We start from the raw sequence: 14473 nt of genomic DNA on the forward strand, positions 1-14473 counted from the left end.
CCTCATTTCTAAACACGCTGACAGCATCGGAGAGGACCCATCACTCTACTGGCGATTTATGACCAGCGTTTGACACTTTACTTACGTATTGATATACCTAAAAACTTGTTATTGAGTTGTCTAATCCCGGGAATGTGAGAAACATTCCAGCGCTGATAGTGTAATGTATTATAGTTCTAACATTTAACCACTAAACTCAGCACAAATATGGAACTAATAAAAAAAGTGTAATGTATTATAGTTCTAACATTTAACCACTAAACTCAGCACAAATATGGAACTAATAAAAAAAGTGTAATGTATTATAGTTCCAACATTTAACCACTAAACTCAGCACAAATATGGAACTTATAAAAAAAGTGTAATGTATTATAGTTCTAACATTTAACCACTATACTCAGCACAAATATTGAACTAATAAAAAAGTGTAATGTATTATAGTTCTAACATTAAACTAACATCAAACCACTAAAATCAGCACAAATATTGAACTAATAAAAAAGTGTAATGTATTATAGTTCTAACATTAAACTAACATCAAACCACTAAAATCAGCACAAAATGGAACTAATAAAAAAAGTGTAATGTATTATAGTTCTAACATTTAACTAACATTAAACCACTAAACTCAGCACAAAATGGAACTAATAAAAAAAGTGTAATGTATTATAGTTCTAACATTTAACTAACATTAAACCACTAAACTCAGCACAAATATGGAACTAATAACAAAAGTGTAATGTATTATAGTTCTAACATTAAACTAACATTAAACCACTTAACTCAGCACAAATATGGAACTAATAAAAAAAGTGTAATGTATTATAGTTCTAACATTTAACCACTAAACTCAGCACAAATATGGAACTAATAAAAAAAGTGTAATGTATTATAGTTCTAACATTTAACCACTAAACTCAGCACAAATATGGAACTAATAAAAAAAGTGTAATGTATTATAGTTCTAACATTAAACCACTTAACTCAGCACAAATATGGAACTAATAAAAAAAGTGTAATGTATTATAGTTCTAACATTAAACTAACATTAAACCACTAAACTCAGCACAAAATGGAACTAATAAAAAAAGTGTAATGTATTATAGTTCTAACATTTAACTAACATTAAACCACTAAACTCAGCACAAATATGGAACTAATAAAAAAAGTGTAATGTATTATAGTTCTAACATTAAACTAACATTAAACCACTTAACTCAGCACAAATATGGAACTAATAAAAAAAGTGTAATGTATTATAGTTCTAACATTAAACTAACATTAAACCATTAAACTCAGCACAAATATGGAACTAATAAAAAACTTCAAAGTGTTTAATTCGTCATTTAGTCTAATTTCAACAAATCACTTCTAAGCATTAAGCTCCGTCATTAGGTTAATCTTCCAGCTCTAGTTCCTACCATACATTTCTAGCTTTAATATACAAAGAAGTTCTGTAGAATATTTTTTCTCAAGTTTTAACTTCACAGTTTTAGTTCTAAAAGCTCTCAGTAGCAAATCATTGTTTTTATTATTTGATATTACCATTCACATTTTCGGTTTGAGAATTTGGTTCAAGCTTTGAGAATTTTGTTCTAGCTACTAGAGTAAGTTTGGGAAATCAGATCTTAGTTTCTAACTTTAGCCTACCAATCCTAGGTTAAGTCCTTGAGTACTTGTTATAACCTAGTTTTAGGGTTAGAGTGATATTTTCTATTGCAAACAGATAAGTTTTAGATTCGGCAATTTAGTTCTTGTTTTACCGCTTTAGTGAAGGCGTTTGAAATTTCGTAATGATTCACTTATAAGTTAAAATCTTTTTAAGTTCTAGTTTTAAACAATTATTTAAAGTTTAGCCATTCATTTCTTGTTGTAAGGGTCTAGCAATTTCCTTTTTCTTTTAGTAGTAGTTCTAAACCAAATTGTTTTCTGTGTAAAATAAGTTCTTTTGAACACAATTGTTTCGTTTTAGTTTTAGCTAATTACTTATGACCTTACTAATGTTTCCATATGATCTAGTTCTAGATATAAACATCGACTTTGTTTTAACTGTTATGTTTTTGTATTACCATCATGTACTTTCGTTTTAACGCTGTGCCCGTCATTCCTGCCTTATCTAAAATAAGTAGGAATCAAATTGTAGTCTCCAAAAAGCAATTTAAGCGGCTGATTTCATTTTAATTCGACCGAACTGGACTGGTGAATGATATAGATTTGCTTTCCTATGCAATCTCATTTAAATGACTACCAACATTCCGTTACTTACTGTTGTCCTGGGATGTGACAGAGGAATGTGGTTTGCATGTTTCCACGTGCGTGATCTCGTGATGACAATTAAATGATCGCCCCTACGTAACATAAATGCTACTTTGTGTCTTAATTATGAATCAGCGCCCTATTTGTACCTGTATTTCGACGGCTCAGGTAGAATATACAGGTGTGTTTGTTCACTAGGAAAACAAATAGTGTATTTACCTACTTACATATTTATAGGAAATATCTCGTCGTGTCTCTGGGTACATATCGGTTAAAACAACGAAACAAATTGTTTACTTTTTTAAGTGTGGTGTATAATCAAGAGGCATTATACAGAAAACGTGTCGAGACATTTTAAAATACAAATTTTTGAGGTAAAAAGAAACAATTAGCCGGTGTGTTTTACGGGTGACGCCTAATGTGATTTCAGACATTAGAAATATGAAACGATTTAGCTATACAATGTTATTCACGAAAAAGTAAGTTTACATCTAAAAAATGACAGAAATTTAAATTATAATTTTGGCTAAAATTGTCTTTGATTTCTAAGTTTTTGAACCATGGCTTGATAAGGATGTCCCTGAAAGTATATTTTAAGTGGTGCCGCCCTTTAGAGGTCTCAAGGCAAATAAACATATACATAACGCCATTTGATATACACAATACACAATGACATTCAATGTAAATAATAATATCAGTTAAATATAGGCTTCGACTTGTCATTTTAACTTATATTGCTGATAAATCGACACCTATATGATTCAATACAAGTCCTATAGACTATATTGGCTGTGTGGGTGACTTAGGCCTACTTATTTATTTAAGTTTATCTCTAAGACGATCTATCTGATGGTCTTATTAAGAAGATTAATGATAGAATCGATATCGGTTATGGCGTCCCGGATTTTCCTTGTGAGTGTGGGAGACGATCTCCCTGGCTTTTAACAAATTCTATATCTGCTATATAGGTATAACTAGAGGTCCTTACTGGACAAGCGCTGACATTAAATGACATTGCATTCACTTTGTACGACTTTTTGTTGGAACAAAATATATTACATGGGCAACAGGATTATAAAAGACAAAAATACAAAATAGCTAATTCAATGTGCAAATAAACTTATTATCATAAATGAAACCGGGAAGAATAATACGTTCCAACGACAGACATATTCTCCATAAATCACCTAGACGTCTTCCCACAGTGGGGCCACAAGTCCACAAGCCCTCCATCTCTGGGTCGCGAATTCGAATCCAATGTGGGACTGACCGCTAGTTGGTAGTCTTTCTCTGGATATTCTAGTTTTCCTCAAACATCAAGCCTGACACGTCCTTACATGACCCTGTCTGTTGGTAGGACTAAACAAACCGCATCTTCCCACGAGTTAAGCCTGTCCCTCGGGAAATAGTATATGAATCAGTCTATGTTCTTTTCGAGATGCATGCTTGATACAATGACACAAATGCGGAAACCTGACTGGGAACTTTTGTATGTATGTAAACGACTGGGAACTTTTGTAATTCAGATTTATATGTGCCGTAACTGAGCGAAAATGTTATTTTGTCTTCAGTAATCTATTTAAAACCATACGGTTTGATGAATTAAGCTGTTAAAATCATTCCAATGGACAGATAAACAGGTATGATGTCATACAAGCTATACCATAAATGGTGAAGATGGTGAAAACGCCACCAATCACTTCGTTTTCATCCTCACTGTCAATTACAGGAAACCTAGGTTTTATGAAAATCGGTATCAATTGGAGGAGAGGTGATTCGTGCAATTCTCAATTTTAAGAGTACACTTCAGTATCACAAATGAATGCTCTAGGGATATTGTATATAAACAATATTAATTTTTACAGATTAAAGTTGCATATTTTCCATTGGATTATAAATTGTCATACGATTCCTTAAGGCCAGTGTTATTTATTTCTTATTATTATTATTATTTTTTTTTTTGTCTTTCAACATTGGAACAATGCAAAGCCAACGCGAAGTAAACGTGATGTATACTTATGAGGATTCATAAACAACTTCTCGAGAAATGGTCTTTTTTTCGTGGAAATTCAACATAGAACTCCTAACATTTAAATAGGGAAGGCGTCCAAAGCCGGATATCATCGCGCGTGATCATGAATATATGTAATGTATTTACAACATTTACTTTATCATTTTATCATTTTCCTCACAAAATACATACTTGCAAATTATGTTTAGTCTGTTACTTTATTCAGAGACCTAAATGTTGAAGTTATAAAGTAGTAATTCGAGCGTCACCTACAATACATTAGAATTCTTACACATTATCAGAATGCACCAGGAACAATTCGCTCAAGTGTTAAACTAATCGCTATATTTGTAAATTTAACAAAACACTTCCGCCGAGAATATCCGGACCAAGCTGGAGATGTTTTGATAGTTCAACGCCATTTTTTTCTAAACAACCTATTGTAGACCGTTTCTCGCCCCTGTCTGACCGTTGGGTTTTTTTCTCACGTTTGTACGAGCCCGCGCCGACAAAGTTTACACGCTCGCCCTAGAAAACATTTTCGTAGGGTTGTTGTGACAATAGGAAAGCAAAAACAACATTCAATTGAAAATAAAAAGGGATTTAGGTCTTAACAGTTTGTGTAAAGATCATCACAAACACAACCTAAATATCACTACACTTCTCAGTTTGCGAAATCTCTGTCCATTCTAAACAGCGTCCAACTTAGTAAAGAAAACACTAATAAAGTTAGAATCACACAAGCTGACTAGGAATAACAATTAGATTCAAAGAACCTTCGAATTCTCAGCAAGAGTCCACGCTGTTACAATATCATTTCCGTTTTATTATAGGTGAGACTGGTAGGAAGAGGACAACGCCATTTTTACTCCACTAAATAACCAATACCAAGGTAGGCTTATAACACCTTATCATCTGTTTATAAGGATATTCATTATGATATCATTTCAGTGTTATAAAGGAACTAATGACATTGTGTATTGGGTACTTGATAACTGGTAATAATGACGTGTTACCTTCCTTTCCATGAAACATCCTTCCCAACCACGTGCGTCTATAACTATAGTCCTGATAATATCCCTGATAGAAAGCTTTCTTTATTAACCAACAGCTGAGCACCTTTTTAATGTGACAATCAATCAAACGCCTGTATCAGATGTCGTGTTTCTTTACTATATAATCCCTATTGTTGTTTGGTAACAATGGAATTTCAAGGATTAACTTTACGTCAATATTTTTGTGTGTATACGTACAAGATTATTTTAATTGTAGTAAGTAATTAGTATGCAGGTGAGAAGATACAAGAAATACACCTGTCTTTGTGCAGAAGAATTGCCTCATAGATTTACCTTTGAAATTAAAAATATTTGAATGAACAGATGATAATGGGGCTGTGACTATTTGTATGTATCAATACTGTGTAAACGTTCGGATGTGATAATATATAAAGCTTTAAAGATTTTCCAAAATATTTCACACGTTGAAGAAATGTCTTGGCAAAAATTTGTAACAATTATTTAACATTATTTATAAAATATCGATGATATATGGGATAGTGTCTTATCAGGCCTTAGAATCATTACCGTAAGGTTTGAGGAAAAAGAAATTCTTCAACGTTTGTGCACAATACATTTTAATACACATGCAACCGTAACTTTGAACGTGAATGACGATTTAGATAGCTGAAAATCTAGAAAAGGGCAACTACTAAATTGTGGAGTGAGATCTCTATTGAAAAGCAGCAACTCGTAACGTTGTGGATAATTTTGATTTAAAAATGGACGTTTTACACCAGGATTTCGTGTCCGATATGGCATACATAAAAATGTACATGTACAGTGTAAATGATACTGAATTACACCATTCATACATGTACAATCTTGGCTGAATCTTGTTCTTCTCAAGTTTTACTGGGTCGATTTGGCTGAAACTTTTTCTTCTCAAGTTCTACTGGGGCGATTTGGCTGAAACTTGTTCTTCTCAAGTTCTTCTGGGGCGATTTGACCTGAAAATGAAACTTGCCTGACATGATCCCGACTTGATGTTTTTATTTTTCGGATCGAGCCGAAATTCAAGATGGCCGTCACATCCGCCATCTTGAAAACACATCTTGAACTTCTTCTCAAGTTCTACCAATGCGATTTTGCTGAAACTAATCTGAAATGATCATAACATGGTCTCAACGAAGTGTTGTTATTCAGGTCGATCCGAAATCCAAGATGGCCGCCATCTTGAAAAACATTTTAAGTTCCACTTTGCTGAAACTTACATGAAGTACTCTTGACATGGCCCTGACAAAGTGTTGTTACTTTTCGGGTGGATCGGGAATCCAAGATGGCCGCCACAGCCGTCATCTTGAAAACACATTTTGAAATTATTCCTCAGTTCTGTCGGTGTGATTTGGCTGAAACTTGCCTGAAATGATCCTGATATGATCCTGATATGATCCTGATATGATCCTGATATGATCCTGATATGGTCCTGATATGATCCTGATATGATCCTGATATGATCCTGATATGATCCTGATATGATCCTGATATGACCCTGATATGATCCTGAAATGATCCTGATATGGTCCTCAACTGATCCTGATATGATCCTGATATGATCCTGATATGATCTTGATATGGTCATGATATGATCCTGATATGATCATGAAATGATCCTGATATGGTCCTGAATTGATCCTGATATGATCCTGATATAATCCTGAAATGATCCTGATATGATCCTGATATGATGCTGAAATGATCCTGATATGATTCTGAAATGATCCTGATATGATCCTGAACTGATCCTGAAATTATCCTGATATGATCCTGATATGATTCTGAAATGATCCTGATATGATCCTGATATGATCCTGATATGGTCCTGATATGATCCTGATATCCTGATATGGTCCTGATATGGTCCTGATATGACCCTGAAATGATCCTGATATGATCCTGATATGATCCTGATATGATTCTGAAATGATCCTGAAATGATCCTGATATGATCCTGATATGATCCTGATATGATCCTGAAATGATCCTGATATGGTCCTGATATAATCCTGATATGGTCCTGATATGGTCCTGATATGACCCTGAAATGATCCTGATATGATCCTGAACTGATCCTGAAATGATCCTCATATGATCCTGATATGATCCTGATATGATCCTGATATGATCCTGATATGATTCTGAAATGATCCTGATATGGTCCTGATATGACCCTGAAATGATCCTGATATGATCCTGAACTGATCCTCAAATGATCCTGATATGATTCTGATATGATTCTGATATGATCCTGATATGATCCTGAAATGATCCTGATATAATCCTGATATGATTCTGAAATGATCCTGATTTGATCCTGATATGATCCTGATATGATCCTGATATGATCCTGATATGATCCTGATATGATTCTGATATGATCCTGATATGATCCTGATATGATCCCAAACCGAAGATAGCTATCACAACTAATTTCCCATAAAACTATTATCAATGTACAATGTAGCAGATGACCGTAAAGGCCCTTGGGTCTCTTGTTCTTATTTAGAATCGTGACGTCCACAATTAATTACAAAATGAAACAGGAAGAATATACTTTATATAGTAAAGCCATTTTAAAAAGAAATCAAATCGTCAAATTATTTGCACCATTCTTAAACTCATTCTGCAGTTGTTACATACAGATAAACAAAATATGTAACAGAAAAAAAACAATAATGAAGTTTCTCTATAAACCCCAATAAGATATGACATTTTAAATATGTTTGTCCATTAAATAAATCTAAAATCAAGTTCTTTTGAAATACAATCATTTAATGTTCAATAAGATACGTCATAAAAGCAAAAATCACATCCTTTAAACAGGCTTCAATGATGTAGAAAAATCTATACAAAAATGGCATCTTTAATAGGCTGAAGTAATATAACACGCCCCGTTAATACGAACATTGTATATATGTGTGGTTTACGCCTCTTTAAACTTATTTCATTAACGGAAAATTGTTGTGTTTTTGCAACTAACCTCATTTACATTTTAAGATAAATATTGTTATTTTGCAGATATAATTTGATAACATTATTTTGCTTTACCCATCAACAGCGATCTAGTACAGACATATCGTACCTGGGGTTATTTATAGTACAGACAGATCGTACCTGGGTTTATTTATAGTACAGACAGATCGTACCTGGGGTTATCTATAGTACAGACAGATCGTACCTGGGGTTATTCATAGTACAGACAGATCGTACCTGGGGTTATTTATAGTACAGACAGATCGTACCTGTTTTATTTATAGTACAGACAGATCGTACCCGGGGTTATTTATAGTACAGACAGATCGTACCTGGGGTTATTTATAGTACAGACAGATCGTACATGGGGTTATTTATAGTACAGACAGATCGTACCTGGGGTTATTTATAGTACAGACAGATCGTACCTGGGGTTATTTATAGTACAGACAGATCGTACCTGGGGTTATTTATAGTACAGACAGATCGTACCTGGGGTTATTTATAGTACAGACAGATCGTACCTGGGGTTATTTATAGTACAGACAGATCGTACCTGGGGTTATTTATAGTACAGACAGATCGTACCTGGGGTTATTTATAGTACAGACAGATCGTACCTGGGGTTATTTATAGTACAGACAGATCGTACCTGGGGTTATCTATATAGTACAGACAGATCGTACCTGGGGTTATTTATAGTACAGACAGATCGTACCTGGGGTTATTTATAGTACAGACAGATCGTACCTGGGGTTATTTATATTACAGACAGATCGTACATGGGGTTATTTATAGTACAGACAGATCGTATCTGGGTTATTTATAGTACAGACAGATCGTACCTGGGGTTATTTATAGTACAGACAGATCGTACCTTGGGTTATTTATAGTACAGACAGATCGTACGTGGGGTTATTTATAGTACAGACAGATCGTACCTGGGGTTATTTATAGTACAGACAGATCGTACCTGTTTTATTTATAGTACAGACAGATCGTACCTGGGGTTATTTATAGTACAGACAGATCGTACCTGGGGTTATTTGTAGTACAGACAGATCGTACCTGGGGTTATTTATAGTACAGACAGATCGTACCTGGGGTTATTTATAGTACAGACAGATCGTACCTGGGTTATTTATAGTAAGAAGATCGTACCTTGGGTTATTTATAGTACAGACAGATCGTACCTTGGGTTATTTATAGTACAGACAGATCGTACCTGGGGTTATTTATAGTACAGACAGATCGTACCTGGGGTTATTTATAGTACAGACAGATCGTACCTGGGGTTATTTATAGTACAGACAGATCGTACCTGGGGTTATTTATAGTACAGACAGATCGTACGTGGGGTTATTTATAGTACAGACAGATCGTACCTGGGGTTATTTATAGTACAGACAGATCGTACCTGGGGTTATTTATAGTACAGACAGATCGTACCTGGGGTTATTTATAGTACAGACAGATCGTACCTGGGGTTATTTATAGTACAGACAGATCGTACCTGGGGTTATTTATAGTACAGACAGATCGTACATGGGGTTATTTATAGTACAGACAGATCGTACCTGGCGTTATTTATAGTACAGACAGATCGTACCTGGGGTTATTTATAGTACAGACAGATCGTACCTGGGGTTATTTATAGTACAGACAGATCGTACCTGGGGTTATTTATAGTACAGACAGATCGTACATGGGGTTATTTATAGTACAGACAGATCGTACCTGGGGTTATTTATAGTACAGACAGATCGTACGTGGGGTTATTTATAGTACAGACAGATCGTACCTGGGGTTATTTATAGTACAGACAGATCGTACGTGGGGTTATTTATAGTACAGACAGATCGTACCTGGGGTTATTTATAGTACAGACAGATCGTACCTGGGGTTATTTATAGTACAGACAGATCGTACCTGGGGTTATTTAGAGTAAAGACAGATCGTACCTGGGGTTATTTATAGTACAGACAGATCGTACCTGGGGTTATTTATAGTACAGACAGATCGTACCTGGGGTTATTTATAGTACAGACAGATCGTACCTGGGGTTATTTATAGTACAGACAGATCGTACCTGGGGTTATTTATAGTACAGACAGATCGTACCTGGGGTTATTTATAGTACAGACAGATCGTACCTGGGGTTATTTATAGTACAGACAGATCTTACCTGGGGTTATTTATAGTACAGACAGATCGTACCTGGGTTTATTTATAGTACAGACAGATCGTACCTGGGGTTATTTATAGTACAGACAGATCGTACCTGGGGTTATTTATAGTACAGACAGATCGTACCTGGGGTTATTTATAGTACAGACAGATCGTACCTGGGGTTATTTATAGTACAGACAGATCGTACCTGGGGTTATTTATAGTACAGACAGATCGTACCTGGGGTTATTTATAGTACAGACAGATTGTACCTGGGGTTATTTATAGTAGAGACAGATCGTACCTGGGGTTCTTTATAGTACAGACAGATCGTACCTGGGGTTATTTATAGTACAGACAGATCGTACCTGGGGTTATTTATAGTACAGACAGATCGTACCTGGGGTTATTTATAGTACAGACAGATCGTACCTGGGGTTATTTATAGTAGAGACAGATCGTACCTGGGGTTCTTTATAGTACAGACAGATCGTACCTGGGGTTATTTATAGTACAGACAGATCGTACCTGGGGTTATTTATAGTACAGACAGATCGTACCTGGGGTTATTTATAGTACAGACAGATCGTACCTGGGGTTATTTATAGTACAGACAGATCGTACCTGGGGTTATTTATAGTACAGACAGATCGTACCTGGGGTTATTTATAGTAAAGACAGATCGTACCTGGGGTTATTTATAGTACAGACAGATCGTACCTGGGGTTATTTATAGTACAGACAGATCTTATCTGGGGTTATTTATAGTACAGACAGATCGTACCTGGGTTTATTTATAGTACAGACAGATCGTACCTGGGGTTATTTATAGTAAGACAGATCGTACCTGGGGTTTTTATAGTAAGACAGATCGTACCTGGGGTTATTTATAGTACAGACAGATCGTACCTGGGGTTATTTATAGTACAGACAGATCGTACCTGGGGTTATTTATAGTACAGACAGATCGTACCTGGGGTTATTTATAGTACAGACAGATCGTACCTGGGGTTATTTATAGTACAGACAGATCGTACCTGGGGTTATTTATAGTACAGACAGATCGTACCTGGGGTTATTTTTAGTACAGACAGATCGTACCTGGGGTTATTTATAGTACAGACAGATCGTACCTGGGGTTATTTATAGTACAGACAGATCGTACCTGGGGTTATTTATAGTACAGACAGATCGTACCTGGGATTATTTATAGTTTGGACAGATCGTACCTCGGGTTATTTATAGTACAGACAGATCGTACCCGGGGTTATTTATGGTACAGACAGATCGTACCCGGGGTTATTTATAGTACAGACAGATCTTACCTGGGGTTATTTATAGTACAGACAGATCGTACGTGGGGTTATTTATAGTACAGACAGATCGTACCTGGGGTTATTTATAGTACAGACAGATCGTACCTGGGGTTATTTATAGTACAGACAGATCGTACCTGGGGTTATTTATAGTACAGACAGATCGTACCCCGGGTTATTTATAGTACAGACAGATCGTACCTGGGGCTATTTATAGTACAGACAGATCGTACCTGGGGTTATTTATAGTACAGACAGATCGTAACTGGGGTTATTTATAGTACAGACAGATCGTACCTGGGGTTATTTATAGTACAGACAGATCGTACCTGGGGTTATTTATAGTACAGACAGATCGTACCTGGGATTATTTATCAATAGCGGCAGTATAGAGAAAATTGATTAATTTTGACAGACATTAATTCAGTATAAATGTTGAAATGTCGGAGAAGTGTTAAAATGTCACATCATATTTAAACTTAACTTGGACTTTGTAGATCTATTGAAATCTGTTCATACCAGTGGTATATCATTCAGAGGGACACTTAATCTGATCAATGCTTACATACACTTTCGATAAGTTTAAACTTCAGATGTCAAGTTTATCTAAATACCTACGGTGAAATATAATGACGTAATTAACTTACAGGTACATTGTAGATAATCGCTGACGTCACAAACTAGGCTATAGTACATCAGTGATATATATCCCCACAGGAGTCCCTATCTAGAGTTTTTTTTGTGGGGGAACACTGACCTTAGGTTACCAGACGATTCGTCACCTGCTCATAACTTTATAGAATTAATATCGCCCGAGGAAACCTGTGCGCTCCCCTGGGTGGGCCTAATATCTCCCCTGTGTAGGGATAGAAGCAGCGAGGGTAAGACATTACTTATATCTGTCGTACATAGATATATTCATAACCTGAAATAAGCCGTTATCAGGTCTGTATATCAACAACTGTTAGATTGAACGTGACAGCATGACGTATTGTACAGGGCGTGTTGATATATAATATAGGTATAATAAAAACATGGAAGTTGTGTATTCGAGTGTCCAGAAGTGTCGTAAATTCCTGTACGGGTCACTCGACGTAAATGGATGTCCGTCAGTTGGTACCCGTACAGACATGTTACCTTGTCTTGTTTAAGTTTTGTTTGAAACCCTATCCTATATTCTCTCTAAAAATTAAAACTGTAAGCGAAAACATATTTAAGTAGTTTGTTTGAATGGTACAACAAAGAACTTTATCACATAATCCGCCTGATTTCCAGGGATATCGCCCGTGTAATATTTTTGCGTATGTCACTAGTGTAATACGATTCTTCTTGGCTGGAAATTGATTGTGACATCAGACAGAAACAATAAAATGACGTCAGGAAAAATGACGTGACGTCAGGATTACGAGGCCGGCGTGACAAAATGGCGGCCTCTGCCAGATTTTTGGATTACATTTTGACGTGAAAATATTTGTTATGTAGGCATTTGTAGTTATGTAATAAAAAGTATCTTAAATTTGTGTTCATTTCATATAAGATTTTATGGAACTCATCTCGACGTTTTAATTTTTTTCTCGCCAAGGCTCGCAAAAATAAAAACTTCTTAGACTCGTTTCATAAAATTTCATATGAAATGAACACTCATGTAAGATCCTATATTTAAAATATATGTTAAATTGTAGCATATAACTTTTATTGTCTAGATCTATTGCCGGTTATCACTCAGAGTCGAATATAAATTAATAATATATAGGCCTATTTTCTAATAGTCAAATTCTGCATGTAACAATTTTATTAGCTAATAATTCAATTTTGCTTGTTACGAGCATTTTCATTGGCTTAAAAATTTACTTTATCAGCCCATAAAGGAAAAAATGGCGTCGCCGTTTATAACGTTGCTTCTGATTGGCTGAGATGACGGCGTAATGATTTCATAGACAAAAGAGTCCCATAATGAATTTTGAATATTGAAGAGATTATCTTTAGTAAATTGAATTATAAGGATTAATTTGAATAGATTTTTTATGTTATGGAGATATAACACAAAAATCTGAGTGTACTCTCATCATAAACCGCTTCGCGGTTTATTTAGAGTACACTCAGATTTTTGTGTTATATCTCCATAACATAAAAAATCTATTCAAGTTAATCCTTAAAAAAACGTATGTAACCATTTCATTACGTAAACACAAATTACGTCACAATTTGTAACGCCGCCTCTTATTGGCTGAATTTCAAGTGATTAGATTTCATTATTAGGGTTAACTATACTATATTTTTAATGTTATGGACGAAAACATATATTAAAGTTATTCCTTAAATAAAACACCGGATTACTGACGGTCGCTGGTAGAATCTTGTCACTAAGTGAATATACTTTGAACAACATCTAAACTAAATAATGTTATTCCATCTTTTATATCACAGAGTTATCTACTATTGCGGGTAGGTACATGTAGTAATTGTTACGGCATGTGTTTGATTATCTCTAATTCACCAACGTAATTAGTTCAAGTTTAAATACAAAAATCTACAAGTCTCGCACTCAATTTAAAAACAGGCAGATGTGCGAGGACACGGTTGTTGGATTTGATTAATATTGACAATTCATAACTTGAAAAAAAAATTTTTTATGTAGTTATCAGCTGTATATTCGGAATACCCTCTTATTTTTGTATCTATCTTTTTGATGG

The sequence above is a fragment of the Argopecten irradians genome, chromosome 1 (assembly GCF_041381155.1).
Source record: "Argopecten irradians isolate NY chromosome 1, Ai_NY, whole genome shotgun sequence".
Taxonomy (NCBI): domain Eukaryota; kingdom Metazoa; phylum Mollusca; class Bivalvia; order Pectinida; family Pectinidae; genus Argopecten; species Argopecten irradians.